This window comes from Bison bison, unplaced genomic scaffold (genome assembly GCF_000754665.1).
Source record: "Bison bison bison isolate TAMUID 2011002044 unplaced genomic scaffold, Bison_UMD1.0 scf7180017864459, whole genome shotgun sequence".
Classification (NCBI taxonomy): Eukaryota; Metazoa; Chordata; class Mammalia; order Artiodactyla; family Bovidae; genus Bison; species Bison bison.
In genome coordinates, this window is record NW_011495021.1 from 4,211,743 (window position 1) to 4,230,221 (window position 18,479).

The following is an 18,479-nucleotide window of genomic DNA, read 5'->3' on the forward strand; positions in this document are numbered from 1 at the left end:
AGATTTGGGAGAATGGCATTGAAACATGTATAATATCATGTATGAAACGAGTTGCCAGTCCAGGTTTGATGCACGATACTGAATGCTTGGGGCTGGTGCACTGGGACGATCCAGAGGGATGGTATGGGGAGGGAGGAGGGAGGAGGGTTCAGGATGGGGAACACATGTATACCTGTGGCGGATCCATTTTGATATTTGCAAAACTAATACAATATTGTAAAGTTTAAAAATAAAATAAAATTTAAAAAAAAAAGAAGGAAAACACTATAGTCAGAAATCTATGCTAAATGTAAGAAATTATAAAAAGAATAGCTAGTCAAGCATAGAAAGTGTAAAGTGGTAACTAATATAGAAATTCAATGAGAGAAAACAAAAAAGAAATCACAAAACATGGTATTTTTACAAATTGATAAATATCTAGTCAAAAAAGCAAGTTATCAAATTAATAATCAGAAATAAAAGAAAGAATGTCATTACTGATTTAACATGAATTAAAATAACCATAAGGGATAATTATGAGCTAACAAAAAATTATGCTAACATATCAGTTCAGTTGAGTTGCTCAGTCATGTCCACCTCTTTGCGACCCCATGAACCCCAGCACGCCAGGCTTCTCTGTCCACCACCAACTCCCAGAGTTTACCCAAACTCATGTCCATTGAGTCAGTGATGCCATCCAGCTATCTCATCCTCTGTCATCCCCTTCTCCTCCCACCTTCAACCTTTCCCAACATCAGGGTCTTTTCAAATGAGTCAGCTCTTTGCATCAGGTGGCCAGAGTATTGGAGTTTCAGCTTCAACATCAGTCCTTCCAATGAACACCCATCCTTTAGGATGGGCTGGTTGGATCTCCCTGCAGTCCAAGGGACTCTCAAAAGTCTTCTCCAACACCACAGTTCAAAAGCATCAATTCTTAGGCGCTCAGCCTTCTTCACAGTCCAACCCTCACATTCATACATGACTACTGGAAAACCATATCCTTGACTAGATGGACCTTTGTTGGCAAAGTAGTGTCTCTGCTTTTTAATATGCTGTCTAGGTTGGTCATAACTTTCCTTCCAAGGAGTAAGCATCTTTTAATTTCATGGCTGCAATCACCATCTGCAGTGATTTTGGAGCCCCAAAAACTAAAGCCAGCCACTGTTTCCACCATTTCCCCATCTATTTGCCATGAAGTGATGGGACCAGATGTCATGATCTTAGTTTTCTGAATTTTGAGCTTCCAACTTTTTTTTTTTTTACTCTCCTCTTTCACTTTCATCAAGAAGCTCTTTAGTTCTTCTTCACTTTCCACCATAAGGGTAGTGTCATCTGGATATCTGAGTTTATTGATATTTCTCCTGGCAATCTTGATTCCAGCTTGTGCTTCTTCCAGCCTAGCACTTCTCATGATGTACTCTGCAATAAGCAAGGTGACAATATACAGCCTTGATGTACTCTTTTTCCTATTTGGAACCAGTCAGCTGTTCCATGTTCAGTTCTAACTGTTGCTTCCTGACCTGCATACAGGTTTCTCAAGAGGCAGGTTAGGTGGTCTGGTATTCCCATCTCTTTCAGAATTTTCCACAGTTTATTGTGATCCACACAGTCAAAGGCTTTGGCATAGTCAATAAAGCAGAAATAGATGTTTTTCTGGAACTCTCTTGCCTTTTCGATGATCCAGTGGATGTTGGCAGTTTTATCTCTGGTTCCTCTGCCTTTTTCTAAAACCACATATAATAACTTCATTAAATGAATTCTTAGAAAGATACCAAAAACTCAAAACTGACTCAAGAAAAGTGTAAAATGTATATACATATATATATATATTTATAATGTGGTAAAATTAATTGAATGTTGTATGTGTTACTACAAAGTCAAGGCCTGGCACATGAGATTTCACTAGTGCTATTTATCAAATTCTTAAGAAAGACATAATACTTATCCACACATATAGCTGTTTATTTCAGAAAATAGAGAAGTAGAAAAACTGCCCAACTCCTTCTATGGCACAGAATTACTCAGATATCAAAGCCTGATAAAAATATTACAAAAAAAAACAAACTGAAGAACAAATTTCCTCATCAATATGATATAAAAGCTATAAATAAAATACTAGACAGCAATATTCAACTATATATAAAGGGGATTACACATCAGAAATAAGTAAGATATATCCTAGAAATGAGATTTAGACTCACTTTGATAAAGAAGTGAATATAATGCTTCACATTAAAGGATAAAGACAGAAATCATATGATAATCCTGACAGAGCCAGAAAAAGAATTTTACAAAAACTAACATCGACTCATGATAAAAGCTCTTAGCACTAAGTAATGAAAGCATACTTTCTCTACCAGATAAAGCTCAGTAAAAGAACAAAAAATAATACTATAGGTAGTGGTAAAATATAACATTTTAATATTGGAATAAGGCAGAGATATAAGTTTTCATCACTTTTATCAAAATTAGCAACCACAGTTTAGTAAAATAAGAAAAAAAATAAAGGAACAAAAATTGGAAAGAAAGAATTAAAGCAATCATTACTAGGAGATAACAAGATCTCAAAACCAATACAATATTGTAAAGTTAAATACAATAAAATTTAAAAAAAAAAAGGGAAAAAAAAGTGGATAATCCTAAGGTATCCACAAACACACAAAAAAGAGCTATTATAACTATAAAGCAAAGTTAGCCATATATCTAGATACAGAGGAAATAAACTTTGGAAATTAAACCTCTGTATACTACAATAAGTAATCCAAAAATGAAACTTTAAAAAATAACTTTCATTTATAGTAGAATAAAAAAGAAAGAAATATTTAGGAATATGTTTTACAAAATAAGTGTAAGACCTATACACTTATAACAACAAAATATTGTCAGATAAAATAAAGAAAACCTCAGTAGAAAGATATGCGATGTTAATTATTTGGGAGTCTAAATACTGCTAAAATGACAATTTTCTCTTAATTGACTTAAAGATTCAAGGTAACATATATCAGATGCCTAGCAGTTTTTTAATAGATATTAAAATGATTCCCTAAGATTTATGTGGAAATACAAAGGATTTGTAGTAAACAAAAACAATTATAAAGAAGAACAAAGCAAGATGATTAAAATTTCTTGACTTCAAACATTTAAAATCTAAATAAAAATCAGGACAGTATAATATTACTGTAAGTATAGACATATAAATCAAGATAGCAAAATATAAATTTCAGAAACAGATCTCATGGTCAACTGATTTTTCACAGAGAAATAATGATAATTCAACCAGGAAAGGATAGCCTTTCCACAAATGAATGGAAGCAATTAAATATCTGTAGGCAAAAACATTCAGACTTCCCTTACTATAAACATCAGTTAACTAAAAATGGGACAAATCTAAATGTTGTTGTTAAAACTGAAAAACATGTAGAAGAAAATGTAGGAGAAAACCTTTGTAAAAATGGCTCTCTATATTTTTTAATATGACCCCAAAACATGATAAAAGACATATTTGAAAAATGCAACTTCATCCAAGCTAAAAACTTCTGCCCTTCAAAGACATTGTTATGAAAATAAAAAGAGAAGCTCCAGTTTAGGGGAATGTAAGAAAAGGGAGGGGAGGGGAAGAAAAAGAAGGGAAGATAGATTATGTAGATTTTTATACAGAATATACAAAAAAAATTTTTAATTGGAAAAGTAGTTGACATCTTAATAAAAAGTGGACATTAGCCATTAAATAGGTAAATGAGTTTGTGTATTGATACTTTACATGGATAGAAAATAAACACATGAAAATATGTTTAATATCACTAGTTATTAGGTTATGCAAATTAGAACTACAATGAAATAACAGTACACATTGCCTAAAATAGATAATACAAAATATATTGACAATATGGTGTACTGGTAAGGATTTGGAACAACTGTAATCTTCATATATATCTGGTAAAATTTACAGTAGTAAGACCATTTTGTAAAACACTTAGAATATTTTGAGTTAAACATAATGCTTGCAGTACCCTCCAACAATTTCACTCCCAAATATTTGCCCAACACAAAAGAATTCATCCATCTACAAAAGCTTGTACACAACATTCACAGAAACAGTATCCAGATTGGCCCCAAAATAGAAATGTCCCAGAGATTCATCCAATGCCAAACAGATAAACTAGGACTTGGAATATGACAAACTATGGAATACTACTTAGCATAAATACAAAGTACTGATAGATGCACCAGTAAGGATGACTTACAAAAATCATGTTAACTGAAAAAAGCAGGAGACAACTATATGTTGTATGATTCCATTTAAATGAAATTTCTAGAAAAAGTAATAGCATATCTGTGCTTTTACTTGGAGCGGGTCATAGGAGCAGAGATTCGGAGGGGTGATTTAACTAATGGGAAACTGGGTTGTGATCGTAATTGCATAACCTATGGATTTACTGAAACTCATTGGACTGTTAACTTAAAATTGCTGATTTCTTTTAGTTGAATGTAAATTACACTTCATTCACCTTGTTAAAAAAAAAGTTGAGGGGATGTAAAAGAGTGGTTGCTTGGTTATTTACATATACTATTTGAAACAATCATTTGATTTTACCAATCTTTCACATAAGAGGAAATAAAGCTGGTAAAAGTAATAATAATTGAACGGGTTAATGTAGAGTCTCTCTTACCTCATATTGCACTTACAGAAAAGATTAACTCGATTAACTAAAATTACTTTGCTTATAAAATAGATTCAGAAACTTAGTCATTAATGCTTGCAAGTTACATTTCTAAGGTTTTTTTTTTTTTTTTTCATTACAGCTGCATTTAAACTAAAAATAGAGACTAAACTGAATTCTTTCTCTAACACCTTCTTGGTTATTGCATCTGCCCCCAGTAAAAAAAAAGTAATAATAATAATATGAATCTTACACCAATAACAAAACATTATGGAGTGCCTGAAGGAAAAAGAGACACTTTCCTAGAATCGACATCTTTTTTTTACACGAAGACTTAAAACATTGTGAGAACAGACTTAAAAGCTGAATCTCCCAAAATGGAAGTTATTTTTAACAATAAAAAGAATGACTACTAAATAAAAACTCTCAAGATTGCTTCTTTATCCCCATTTCAAAACAAAAATTTAGGGCGCTTCTGCTGCCATGCAATGTAAGTTTATCAATTCTTGGTAAGTTTTTTATACAAAAAGTAAATGTGTTTAAACCCAGCTTAATATAATCTTGTTTACCAAAGTTAGATCATTTATGTTTCAGTATCTGGAAACTATTGTGCCATTTGAAGGCACATTTTAAGTCCTTGCCCTCTAGTTTACTGAAGACTGAGTCACCTTAATATATAAAGTAAGTATTTCTCTGAGGCCTATATTTATAAATAATACAATAGCCACAAACTATATCTACAATAACAAAAATATTTATTTAGCATTCGTGAGATAATCCCTATACTGTTATTATACTTCTTACATCAATTCTGGAAGGCAAGTGATAGGAACTCCACAGTGAGTTTTCCCAGTGAAATCAAAGAATTATTTCAAGATGAGAGGTAAAGGAAGGTAAATGAAGACTATTTTCTTTTGGCAAATAATGATAAAAGAAAAATAAATCATCTGGGTTATTTCTCCTCATTTATGGCAAATGACTCTGATATTTGCACCCTAAATTGAGCACTACATATTAATATCATTCCATTTATATGAAATTTCTAGAAAAAGTACAACAGATCAGTGCTTTTATTTGGATCTGGAAATGGATATTGACTGTAAAGTGTTGGGAGGACACTTTTCTGAGGGTGATTTAACTATTCAGAAACTTATTTGTAATTATAGTTGCACAGCCTTCTGAGTTTACTGAAACACAGTGGATTAAAAACCTAAAATTGGTGATATAACTATATACATTTATGGCAGAAGGACAAAAACAAAAACCTGCCAAATGTGCACTGGATCAAAATAAAACGTCATGTCCCTGCCAGCTCAGAGCTCACCTGAAAGATGTGGACCCTCTCAACATATGCAGAAAACAAACTGGTTGGCAAAGTCTGACAGCATGTAGCCCACCCAGTATTAATCCTTGCCAAGAAACATCATTACCCTTCTCCACACTCCCACAATCCCACCCACAGCCTTATCAAATTTTAGAGGCAGAGCTGCTCTAAACAAAACTGCCATTCACTGCAAGAGACTAGAGATGCTTACTTTGACTGTGTGTATGTATGTATTTATGTGTGTGTGTTTGGGTTCAGTTGTGTCCAACTCTCTGTGACCCCATGGACTCTAGCCTGCCAGGCTCCTCTGCCCATGGAATTTTCCAAGCAAGAATACTGAGGAGAGTTTCCATTTCTTTCTCCAGAGGATTTTCCTGATCCAGGGATTGAACCTGCATCTCTTGTGTCTCCTTCATTGGCAGGTGGATTCTTTACCACTGCACCACATGGTAAGCACTTACTTTGGCTATGGAAATACAATGTAAGTACAGGTGACATTTATCTGAGTTTTTCAGAAAGAAACACTAACAGAAAATCAAAGATAGATTGTATATAAAAGAATCCAACGACTGAAGGAGGGCACCAATCCTATGTGAAGACACTCATTGAAGCACTAATAAGACATTGAAGAATATATAAAACAATATATAATACACATCTATAGATATTACATTTCTTTCAAAATGCTGTTGTACAAAAAGAAGATAGTCAATGGATAGCCAACAGAAGCCTATTGTATAGCACATGGAACTCTGTTCAGTGTTATGTGACAGCCTGGATGGGAGAGGGGTTTGGAGGAGAATGGATAACTGTATATGTATGGCTGCATCCCTTAGCTGTTCACCTGAAACTACCACAACATTGTTAATTGGCTATATCCTGATACAAAATGTTTTGGTGTTAAAAAAAAAAAACTTAATTTTTTTAAAAAAAAGTTCAAAAAACAAAATAATCAGAGGTGCTGGAAACTAAATATAATTGCCAAAATTTAAGAAAAAAAAAGTCCAAATAATGGAAAATATGCCTCTAAGATTGAATTATTGATCATAAGGATCTGACTGAGGAATCTTCCCAGAATCTTCCCTGTTCAGTCATTCAGTCATGTCCAACTCTTTGAGACCCCGTGGACTGCAGAACGCCAGGCCTCCCAGTCCATCACCAACTACCAGAGTTTACTCAAACTCAAGTTCACTGAGTCTGTGATGCCATCAAACCATCTCATCCTCTGTCATCCCCTTCTCCTCCTGCCTTCAATCTATCTCAGCATCAGGGTCTTTTCAAAAGAGTCAGCTCTTCACATCAGGTGGGCAAAGTATTGGACATTCGGCTTCAACATCAGTCCTTCCAATGAATACTCAGGACTGATCTCCTTTAGGATGTACTGGTAGGAATTCCTTGCAGTCCAAGGGGCCTCTCAAGAGTCTTCTAAAACACCACAGCTTAAAAGCATCAATTCTTCACCACTCAGCTTTCATTATAGGCCAAATCTCACACCCATACATGACTACTGGAAAAACCATAGCCTTGACCACATGGACCTTTGTTGGAAAAGTAATGTTTTTGCTTTTTAAAATGCTGTATAGGTTGGTCATAACTTTCTTCCATGGAGCAAGCATATTTAATTTCATGGCTGTAATCACCACCTGCAGTGATTTTCAGTTCAGTTCAGTCGCTCAGTCGTGTCTGACTCTTTGCGACCCCATGAATCACAGCACGCCAGGCCTCCCTGTCCATCACCAACTCCCAGAGTTCACTCGGACTCATGTCGATCGAGTCAGTGATGCCATCCAGCCATCTCATCCTCTGTCATCCCTTCTCCTCCTGCCCCCAATCCCTCTCAGCATCAGAGTCTTTTCCAATGAGTCAGCTCTTCACACGAAGTGGCCAAAGTACTGGAGTTTCAGCTTTAGCATCATTCCTTCCGAAGAAATCCCGGGGCTGATCTCCTTCAGAATGGACTGGTTGGATCTCCTTGCAGTCCAAGGGACTCTCAAGAGTCTTCTCCAACACCACAATTCAAAAGCATCAATTCTTTGGCCCTCAGCCTTCTTCACAGTCCAACTCTCACATCCATACATGACCACAGGAAAAACCATAGCCTTGACTAGATGGACCTTTGTTGACAAAGTAATGTCTTTGCTTTTGAATATGCTATCTAGGTTGGTCATAACTTTCCTTCCAAGGAGTAAATGTCTTTTAATTTCATGGCTGCAGTCACCATCTGCAGTGATTTTGGAGCCCAAAAAAATAAAGTCTGACACTGTTTTCACCATTCCCCCATCTATTTCCCACGAAGTGATGGGATCAGATGCCATGATCTTCTTTTTCTGAATGTTGAGCTTTAAGCCAACTTTTTCACTCCCCACTTTTACTTTCATCAAGAGGCTTTTTAGTTCCTCTTCACTTTCTGCCATAAGGGTGTTGTCATCTGCATATCTGAGGTGATTGATATTTCTCCTGGCAATCTTGATTCCAGCTTGTGCTTCTTCCAGCCCAGCGTCTCTCATGATGTACTTTGCATATAAGTTAAATAAGCAGGGTGACAATATACGGCCTTGACGTACTCCTTTTCCTATTTGGAACCAGTCTGTTGTTCCATGGCCAGTTCTAACTGTTGCTTCGTGACCTGCATACAGATTTCTCAAGAGGCAGGTCAGGTGGTCCGGTATTCCCATCTCTTGAAGAATTCCCCACAGTTTATTGTGATCCACACAGTCAAAGGCTTTGGCATAGTCAATAAAGCAGAAATAGATGTTTTTCTGGAACTCTCTTGCTTTTTCCATGATCCAGTGGATGTTGGCTATTTGATCTCTGCTTCCTCTGCCTTTTCTAAAACCAGCTTGAACATCAGGAAGTTCACGGTTCACATATTGCTGAAGCCTGGCTTGGAGAATTTTGAGCATTGCTCTACTAGCATGTGAGATGAGTGCAATTGTGTGGTAGTTTGAGCATTCTTTGGCATTGCCTTTCTTTGGGATTGGAATGAAAACTGACCTTTTCTAGTCCTGTGGCCACTGCTGAGTTTTCCAAATTTGCTGGCATATTGAGTGTGGCTCTTTCACAGCATCATCTTTCAGGATTTGAAATAGCTCAACTGGCATTACATCACCTCCACCAACTTTGTTCAGAGTGATGCTTCCTAAGACCTATTGGACTTCACATTCCAGGATGTCTGGCTCTAGGTCAGTGATCACACCATCGTGATTATCTGGGTTATGAAGATCTTTTGTGTACAGTTCTTCTGTGTATTCTTGCCACCTCTTCTTATTATCTTCTGCTTCTGTTAGGTCCATACCATTTCTGTCCTTTATCGAGCCCATCTTTGCATGAAGTATTCCCTTGGTATCTCTAATTTTCTTGAAGAGATCTGTAGTTTTTCCCATTCTGTTCTTTTCCTCTATATTTAAATAAAACTGGATGAAAAATGAAGAATCCCCTAACATAATTTTTCTTAATGTGTGGCCGAGGCTTTCTGTGCCATGATGCAAAACTGTCATTTTCTACTCCTTAAAGAGTTGCTCCTGAATATCTGCCACTTCAGTAAGCGTCATTTGTGTTGGAGAGCTTGAAAGGTCAGAATACCTAAATCTATATAATTACTAAGGTTGGTTGATAATTAGGTGCCTTTTGTTAATTGGTTCAATGAGCATTGAGAGTAGTTGAGGAAAAACTGGGTTCTCTAATGATAAAATAGTAATAAAATGTTTATGCTTATAATACTGTATATTTAGCCTGAATTTGTTATCTGAAGCTTTAAGAACTACATAATTTTTTAGGAAGCATACTGGAACATCATCTTTCAAGTCAAATGACTGTGCCAGCTTCCATTCCCACCAAAATGGGACTTCAACTGCTTTACCAAACTTTGTATTGTCTGTTTTCTAACTATTGTTTTAAAAACATAGCCATTTTAGTAGGTCTTAGTCATACTTTAGTATGATATTAATTTGAATTTTACCAGTGAATAATGATGAACATCTTTTCATGTACTTATATGCCTTCAGAGTGTACTAGTTGGTCACTTATCTGTATGAAACTTTTACTTATTTTTAATTAGTATTAGTTTGTTTGCTGTTTATTAAATTTTGAGAATTCTTTATATATTCTTGATATAAGTCCTTTACAGAAGTAGGACTTAAAATATTTCTCTCAATCTGTGGATTTATATTTCTTTCTCCTAACATGGCTTTTGAAGAGTTTTGATGAAGTTACCATTTATAATATAATCAATCATGTGTAGTTGTTGGGCATAAGAAATCCTTATCATGTCTAAGGCTTAGATATTACATTTTGTTGCATAATATGTTTTTTAAAGTTTGCACTAATGCAATGTAAAATATTAACATTTTGATAAAATTTAACCTTTCCCCAGTAAATGACATTATTTTATATACTGTCAATGGTACCATATGGTCTGACAGTGATAGCCAGTTTTAAGAGACTCTTAAATGATTGATGACTATACAGATGTAGAATATAGCTGCACTTTACAGCTTGCACTATTATATTGCTAAGTATTCTTCAGAGATAAGTAGTGAAAAACTAAGATTACTTTCTTATTTTTATTTCAAATGCTATCACTGTAATGATAATGTAATGTAATTATAATGTAAATGGTTAAACATTTAACTATTTTTAAGTGTAAAACATAAGAAGTATTAACTATGAAACAGAGATGAAGTAGAAAAAAATTAAGATTGATGCTTCTGAGAGATAAATTTAGTGCACAGCAATAACTGTGGCATTCAAAAATGTTTTCCAATATCTCCAACTATGATGCATTCTCAGATAGATTTAATAGTAGTAATTTGAAAAAACTTTACTGAAAATAGGAGAAATAACCCTTACAAAACAATACTCCCACCTCTGCAATTTGTTTCATTAGTCGGATTAGTATATTGTTTTATACAATGAGCAAACCTTTGTTAAATTTTAACTTTGCTAAATTAACTTAAATTACATATGTAATTTACATTTTTGTGTTATGATAAAATATTTCTAATTATTCTTTTTGTATCAACATTAATAATAAAAGCTAGTGAAGAAAACATTTTTTAATGGATACTTTATTTCTCAGATCTGCAAGTATAAGTCAGAGATGAAATATCTGAAGAAAAACTTGCCCAATTCTTTGTAACTTATTTATTTTCTAATCAGCTTTGTGCAACGTGGAAGAAAAAACAAGTGTGTACCATTTGCTTGACTGTTACAAGTCTAGACATTTTTTAATATCGGAAGCATATGCCTAAAGGGGGAAGATAAAGAATACTGTCTGATTTTTCTGATGATTTTTTTTCCCTCTGAAATCACTACTTTCCAGATTTTTATATATTTGACATGTTTAATATGTTTCTATTCAAAACTCCTCTGATTTGAAACTAATTTAATTTTTATATAAACATGAACTGTTGTACAACTTGGATATAAGGTTTATGACTTATTGTCTTAAGTTTTTATAATATTTTCCTCTGAAATTAAAAATTTCATCCTTTTATTTCTTCTACTTTCTCTGTTTCTTTGTCAGGGTTGTTGTACTACAATGTTGTACACACACACACATACACACACTCACTTCTTCACTTGGCATCATATCCAAATGTTAAGTAAAACAACTGAGTCAACATATGAAATCCAAAACTTCCCTCCTTCCCCTTGGTTAGTAGTTTTACTTGTTTATGTAGACATTTGAGCTTCATTATACTAAATTCATGACTTGGGTACTCTATCCCACATAGTCAATGACAACACCATATTGACTCCCCCACAGAGCAGATGGCTTTAAAACTTCTAGCACTATTGACTTTATCCCACAAAGAAGGGACTGGATCAACACAACAGGCTTTCTTTTTTTTTTCTTTGAAAATTACCACTAAAATAAATGTTTCCTGCTCCTCAGGATGATTGAAAGAGAGAAAAAAGAGATGCCAGCATTGATACACTAGTGGATTAACTTCCAAAGAAGGAAATCAGATGTGGGAGAGAAGGCTCCTAGACTTACCACATTAACAATGGGAAATATAAACAAGCAGAAAATATTTGACATTAAGATGTTATTCAGAAAATAGCTAAACTGCAGTCAATAAGTAGAGGTTAATAAGAAGAACCCTGCCTTTTGAATACATGTTTAATGGATAAGATGTTAGCATATGCAGAAGTTTTTTTCATTAGTCATTGAGATATTGCAAGTTAAAGAGCCAGGCTAGAGTGAAGTGAGGCATTCATCCACAACAAGGGATGTGATAAAAAAAAACACAGCAATTAAGATAAATGATATTTTGATGAAACATTTTAAAAAATTAAAAAAATTAAAAAACATTTTAATTTTGATGAAACATTTTAAAAAATTAAAAAAAATAATAAAACATATCAAAAGTTTGAATAAAAGACAAGACCTGTTGTCTGGGCCACAATGAGGTATCTATTAGAATGTACAAAATTTTAGAAGACTAGCAATACCAAATGTTTTCAAGAGTATAAAGCAATTAGAACTTTCTTAAGTTGTTAGTTAAAACATTAAAATTTATAATCATTTTGGAAAACTTAAACAGTTTTTAATGACATTAAACATACACTTAAACTATGACCAAACAATCCCAGACTCATCCTGGTGTATACCAAGAAAAATGAAAACATATTTTTACAAAAAGACTTACTGATGCTCATAGCAGCTATATTAATAGCCAAAGACTGGACTTCTCTGGTGGCTCAGTGGTAAAGTCTGCCTTGCAATGCAAGGGATACTGGTTCAATCCCTGGTCCAGGAAGATCCCACATGTCATGGAGCAATTAAGCCTGTATGCATCAACTACTGAGCCTGCACTCTGGAGCCCTCAAGTGGCAACTACTAGGCCCGTGTGCCACAATTACTGAAGCCCAGGCACCCTAAAGCCCATGTTCTGCGACAGGAGAAGCCACTGCAATGAGAAGTCCAATACCGCAAAAAAAATAGTAGCCCTGACTCACCACAACTAGAGCTAATCCCTGTGTGCAGCAACAAAGACCTGGAACAGCTAAAAATAAATAGTAAGAACTTACTCAGTGATCAATGCAAAGAAATAGAGGAAAATAACAGAATGGGAAAGACTATAGATCTCTTCAAAAAATTAGAGATACCAAGGGAATATTTCATGCAAAGATGGGCACAATAAAGGACAGAAATGTATTGACCTCACAGAAGAGAAGATACTAAGAAGAGGTGGCAAGAATACACAGAAGAACTATGGGAAAATATCTTTATAACCCAGATAATCACTATGGTGAGATCACTCATGTAGGGCCAGACATCCTGGTATGCAAAGCCCAGTGAGCCTTAGGAAGCATCAATACAAACAAAGCTAGTGGAGGTGATGGAATTTCAGTTGAGCTATTTTAAATCCTAAACGATGATGCTGTGAAACTGCTGCACTCAATATGCCTGCAAATTTGGAAAACTCAGCAGTGGCCACAGGACTGGAAAAGGTCAGTTTTCACTCCAATCCCAAAGAAAGGTAATGCCAAAGAATACACAAACAACCACATAATTGCACTCATCTCACACGCTAGCAAATTACTGCTCAAAATTCTCCAAGCCAGGCTTCAGCAGTACGTGAACTGTGAACTTCCTGATGTTCAAGCTGGTTTTAGAAAAGGCAGAGGAACCAGAGATCAAATTGCCAACATCCACTGGATCATCAAAAAACTGAATATTCCAGAAAAAAAAATCTACTTCTGCTTTATTAACTATGCTAAAGCCTTTGATTGTGTGGATTACAACAAACTGTGGAAAATTCTGAAAGACATGGGAATAGCAGATCATCTGACCTGCTTCCTGAGAAAATTGTATGCAGGTCAAGAAGCAACAGGTAGAACTGGACATGGAACAACAGACTGGTTCCAAATAGGAAAAGGAGTACGTCAAGGCTGCATATTGTCACCCTGCTTATTTAACTTCTATGCAGAGTATATCATGAGAAATGCAGGACTGGATGAAGCACAAGCTGAAATCAAGATTGCTGGGAGAAATATCAATAACCTCAGATATGCAGATGACACCACACTTTTGTAAGAAAGTGAAGAACTAAAGAGCCTCTTAATGAAAGTGAAAGACAAGAGTGAAAAAGTTGGCTTAAAACTCAACATTCAGAAAACCAGGATCATGGCATCTGGTCCCATCACTTCATAGTAAATAGACGGGGAAACAGTGGAAACAGTGACAGACTTTATTTTGGGGGCTCCAAAATCACTGCAGATGGTGACTGCAGCCATGAAATAAAATATGCTTGCTCCTTGGAAGAAAAGTTATGACCAAACTAGATAGCATATTAAAAAGCAAAGACATTACTTTGCCAACAAAGTTCCATTTACTCACAGCTTTGGTTTTTCCAATAGTCGTGTATGTATGTGAGTTGAACTGTAAAGAAACCTGAGTGCCAAAAATTGATGCTTTTGAACTGTGGTGTTGGAAAAGACTATTGAGAGTGCCTTGGACAGCAAGGAGATCCAACCAGTCCATCCTAGATGAAATCAGTCCTGAATATTCATTGGAAGGACTGATGTTGAAGCTAAAACTCCAGGACTTTGGCTACCTGTTTTGAAGAACTGACTCATTTCAAATATCCTGATTTGGGGATGATTGAAAGCAGGAGGAGAAGGTGACGACAGAGGATGAGATGGTTAGATGGCATCACCAACTCAATGGATATGAGTTTTAGTAAGCTCTGGGAGTTGGTGATGGACAGAGGAGCCTGGCATACTGCAGTCCATGGGGTCAGAAGGAGTCGGACATGACTGAGCGACTGAACTGAACTGAACTGCACTGAAGAAATAGCCAAAGACTGAAAACAACTTAAATAGCAGAAGAAAGGATAAAAAAATTATGCCATATTCATACCATGTATTCTTCATGGAAACCATGTAGAAATAAAAGGAATTAAAGATTAGATACTGTATTATTCTATTGATACAAAGCTCAAGAACAGGCAAGATTATATTGATAGAAATTAAACTTAGAAACACACGTAATCATGTGAGCCTGTGAAGGTATCAACTAGAATTGGACTGATATGATGGTTTTTTTTTTTTTTCTTTTTTTTTGCTTTAGGTACTTGCATCTGCCAAACCCATTCAAATCCACAATTAAGATCAATAAGCTAGGTTACATGAAACATACTTTCATTTCAAAAAGGGGGAAAAATGAAAGGGAGACTAGTGCAGTGTTTCTCAACCTTTTCTCATTATTCCCTCCTTAAGTAGCTTTTTTGAATACTTTTTTCCTAATCATTCCTCTATATATGAAGTTTTAATACCATAGATACATCTATTTGTATATTTTTCATATAGTTATGCTTCATATATAATATGAAAAAGTCTTTTGTTCTCTCCCTGAGAACTCGTTTTCACTTGCTCAGGGCCATTACTTCTACTGAGAAAGCATGGGCTAGCGTTAAGTGGGTTACACAGTAGGTTGTCAGAATCATCAAAGTGAAATTTAAAAATTAACCACAACTCCTCTACTTTAGGTATCCAAATGAGAAATTGGCCCATATATAAAGTATTGAGTGAGGAATATAATTAATTTTCTTGAAATGGTGAGGTAAGGAAACTGATATTTAAACTTTTAGGATAAATATTCAATATAAAATAATGCATAAAATTTGTATAGACAAAAATAATTGGTTTTATTCATTAACAGCCGTCTGCATTAAACATTTTAAATACTTTTAAGCTGATAGTTTATTCTGAAGCAGAAATAATGCCTCAAGCAAAGTGGGAACAGAATTTTATAATCTTGAAATACAGAAAACTGTTTCATTAATTGACTTCAATTTATATACTCTTAGTTTTTTCTCCCTTTTTCTATTGCTTGAAAAAAAATTTAAATGAAAAAGATCTTTCTGCTTTTTCATTGCTTAGAGCTGGATATTTATTCCAACAATATAAATGATGATTTTCTTTTACCATTTGCTTACAATAAATAGCTGTAGCAACTCAGTGGTCAGCAGAGTTATAACTGAATATTTATTCCATATATCTCCTTTATTTTTTAAATTTTGCATCACTGGCAAAGCTATACTTTAAAGTTGTAAGCTTTATTATGCTGGTATATCAGGCAAATGAGTGTTTGATGGGGTGTGCTAATGTGAGCTAAAAATAAAATCCCATCTGTTCATGTTTCAAACCACACTGCATCAATACCCTGCATATTGGGTACTACATAATTTAATGAAACACAAATAAAAATTTGCTTATTTTTAATCTTTCTATAACAGTAAAATCCTGCTAGTTTTAAGAGGAAACAATTCATGTATGAGTTTCTGGAAGGCAACATATTTGCATATTTGTCAAGATAAGATGAACATAAATAAAAGTAAACAATCCAATGTCTGTTTTAAATCCAAGAAAAATAAAATACTTAAGAATGTATACCATAAAAGTTGAATCATTTCATCAAGTGCTTGAATAACATAATATGTTTTAAGTAAGTATATACTCAAATATTTTTCACATATAGAATGATTTGTCAACTGGAAAATGCATATTCTTTGTGAATTGTTATGCTTCCTGGCTAAGTAAACACTATTTCTTCTTTTATTTCACTTGCACAATCAGTCTTCATATCCTCTTAGGCATCAAACCTGTTCCTAAAAATTTTCTATGCTGTAAGTGTTCTGGTTGGATTCTACTGAGTAAACTACCTGATGATAAACAGAAAAAATTATTCTTACAAATCCATTGTGTTGTTTGCCATATTTCCACAATGTACATTTGCTAAAAGAATTTTTAAATTAAAAATATTTAATATTTGTTATGGATATTTTATTTTCTTATGATCAGGAGACACATTTAAAGTGAAATATATCAGATCAGATCAGATCAGATCTGTTGCTCAGTCATGTCTGACTCTTTGCGACCCCATGAATCGCAGCACGCCAGGCCTTCCTGTCCATCACCAACTCCCGGAGTTCACTGAGACTCACGTCAATCTAGTCAGTGATGCCATCCAGCCATCTTAACCTCTGTCGTCCCTTTCTCCTCTTGCTCCCAATCCCTCCCAGCATCAAAGTCTTTCCAATAAGTCAACTCTTTGCATGAGGTGGCCAAAGCACTGGAGTTTCAGCTTTAGCATCATTCCTTCCAAAGAAATCCCAGGGCTGATCTCCTTCACAATGGACTGGTTGTATCTCCTGGCAGTCCAAAGGACTCTCAAGAGTCTTCTCCAACACCACAATTCCAAACCATCAATTCTTCAGCGCTCAGCTGAAGAATTCTTCACAGTCCAACTCTCACATCCATACATGACCACAGGAAAAACCATAGCCTTGACTAGACGGACCATTGTTGGCAAAGTAACGTCTCTGCTTTTGAATATGTTATCTAGGTTGGTCATAACTTTCCTTCCAAGGAGTAAGTGTCTTTAATTTCATGGCTGCAGTCACCATCTACAGTGATTTTGGAGCCCCCCAAAATAAAGTCTGACACTGTTTCCACTATTTCCCCATCTATTTCCCATGAAGTGATGGGACCGGATGCCATGATCTTCATTTTCTGAATGTTGAACTTTAAGCCAACTTTTTCACTCTCTGCTTTCACTTTAATCAAGAGGCTTTTTAGTTCCTCTTCACATTCTGCCATAAGGGTGATGTCATCTGCATATCTGAAGTTATTGATATTTCGGGCGCAGGAGGGCCTAGAGGAGCTATCCCACGTTGAAGGTCAGGAAGGGTGGCGGTGAGGAGATACCCCTCGCCCAAGGTAAGGAGCAATGGCTGCGCTTTGCTGGAGCAGCCGTGAAGAGATACCCCACGACCAAGGTAAGAGAAACCCAAGTAAGACGGTAGGTGTTGCAAGAGGGCATCAGAGGGCAAACACACTGAAACCATACTCACAGAAAACTAGTAATCTAATCATACTAGGACGACAGCCTTGTCTAACTCAATGAAACTAAGCTATGCCTGTAGGGCAACCCAAGATGGGCAGGTCATGTTGGAGCGATCTGACAGAATGTGGTCCACTGGAAAAGGGAATGGCAAACCACTTCAGTATTCTTGCCTTGAGAACCCCATTAACAGTATGAAAAGGCAAAATGATAGGATACTGAAAGAGAAACTCCCCAGGTCAGTAGGTGCCCAATATGCTACTGGAGATCAGTGGAGAAATAACTCCAGAAAGAATGAAGGGATGCAGCCAAAGCAAAAACAATACCCAGCTGTGGATGTGACTGGTAATAGAAGCAGGGTCTGATGCTGTAAAGAGCAATATTGCATAGGAACTTGGAAGGTCAGGTCCATGAATCAAGGCAAATTGGAAGTGGTCAAACAAGAGATGGCAAGAGTGAATGTCAACATTCTAGGAATCAGCGAACTGAAATGGACTGGATGGGTGAATTTAACTCAGATGACCATTATATCTACTACTGTGGGCAGGAATCCCTCAGAAGAAATGGAGTAGCCATCATGGTCAACAAAAGAGTCTGAAATGCAGTACTTGGATGCAATCTCAAAAACGGCAGAATGATCTCTGTTCGTTTCCAAGGCAAA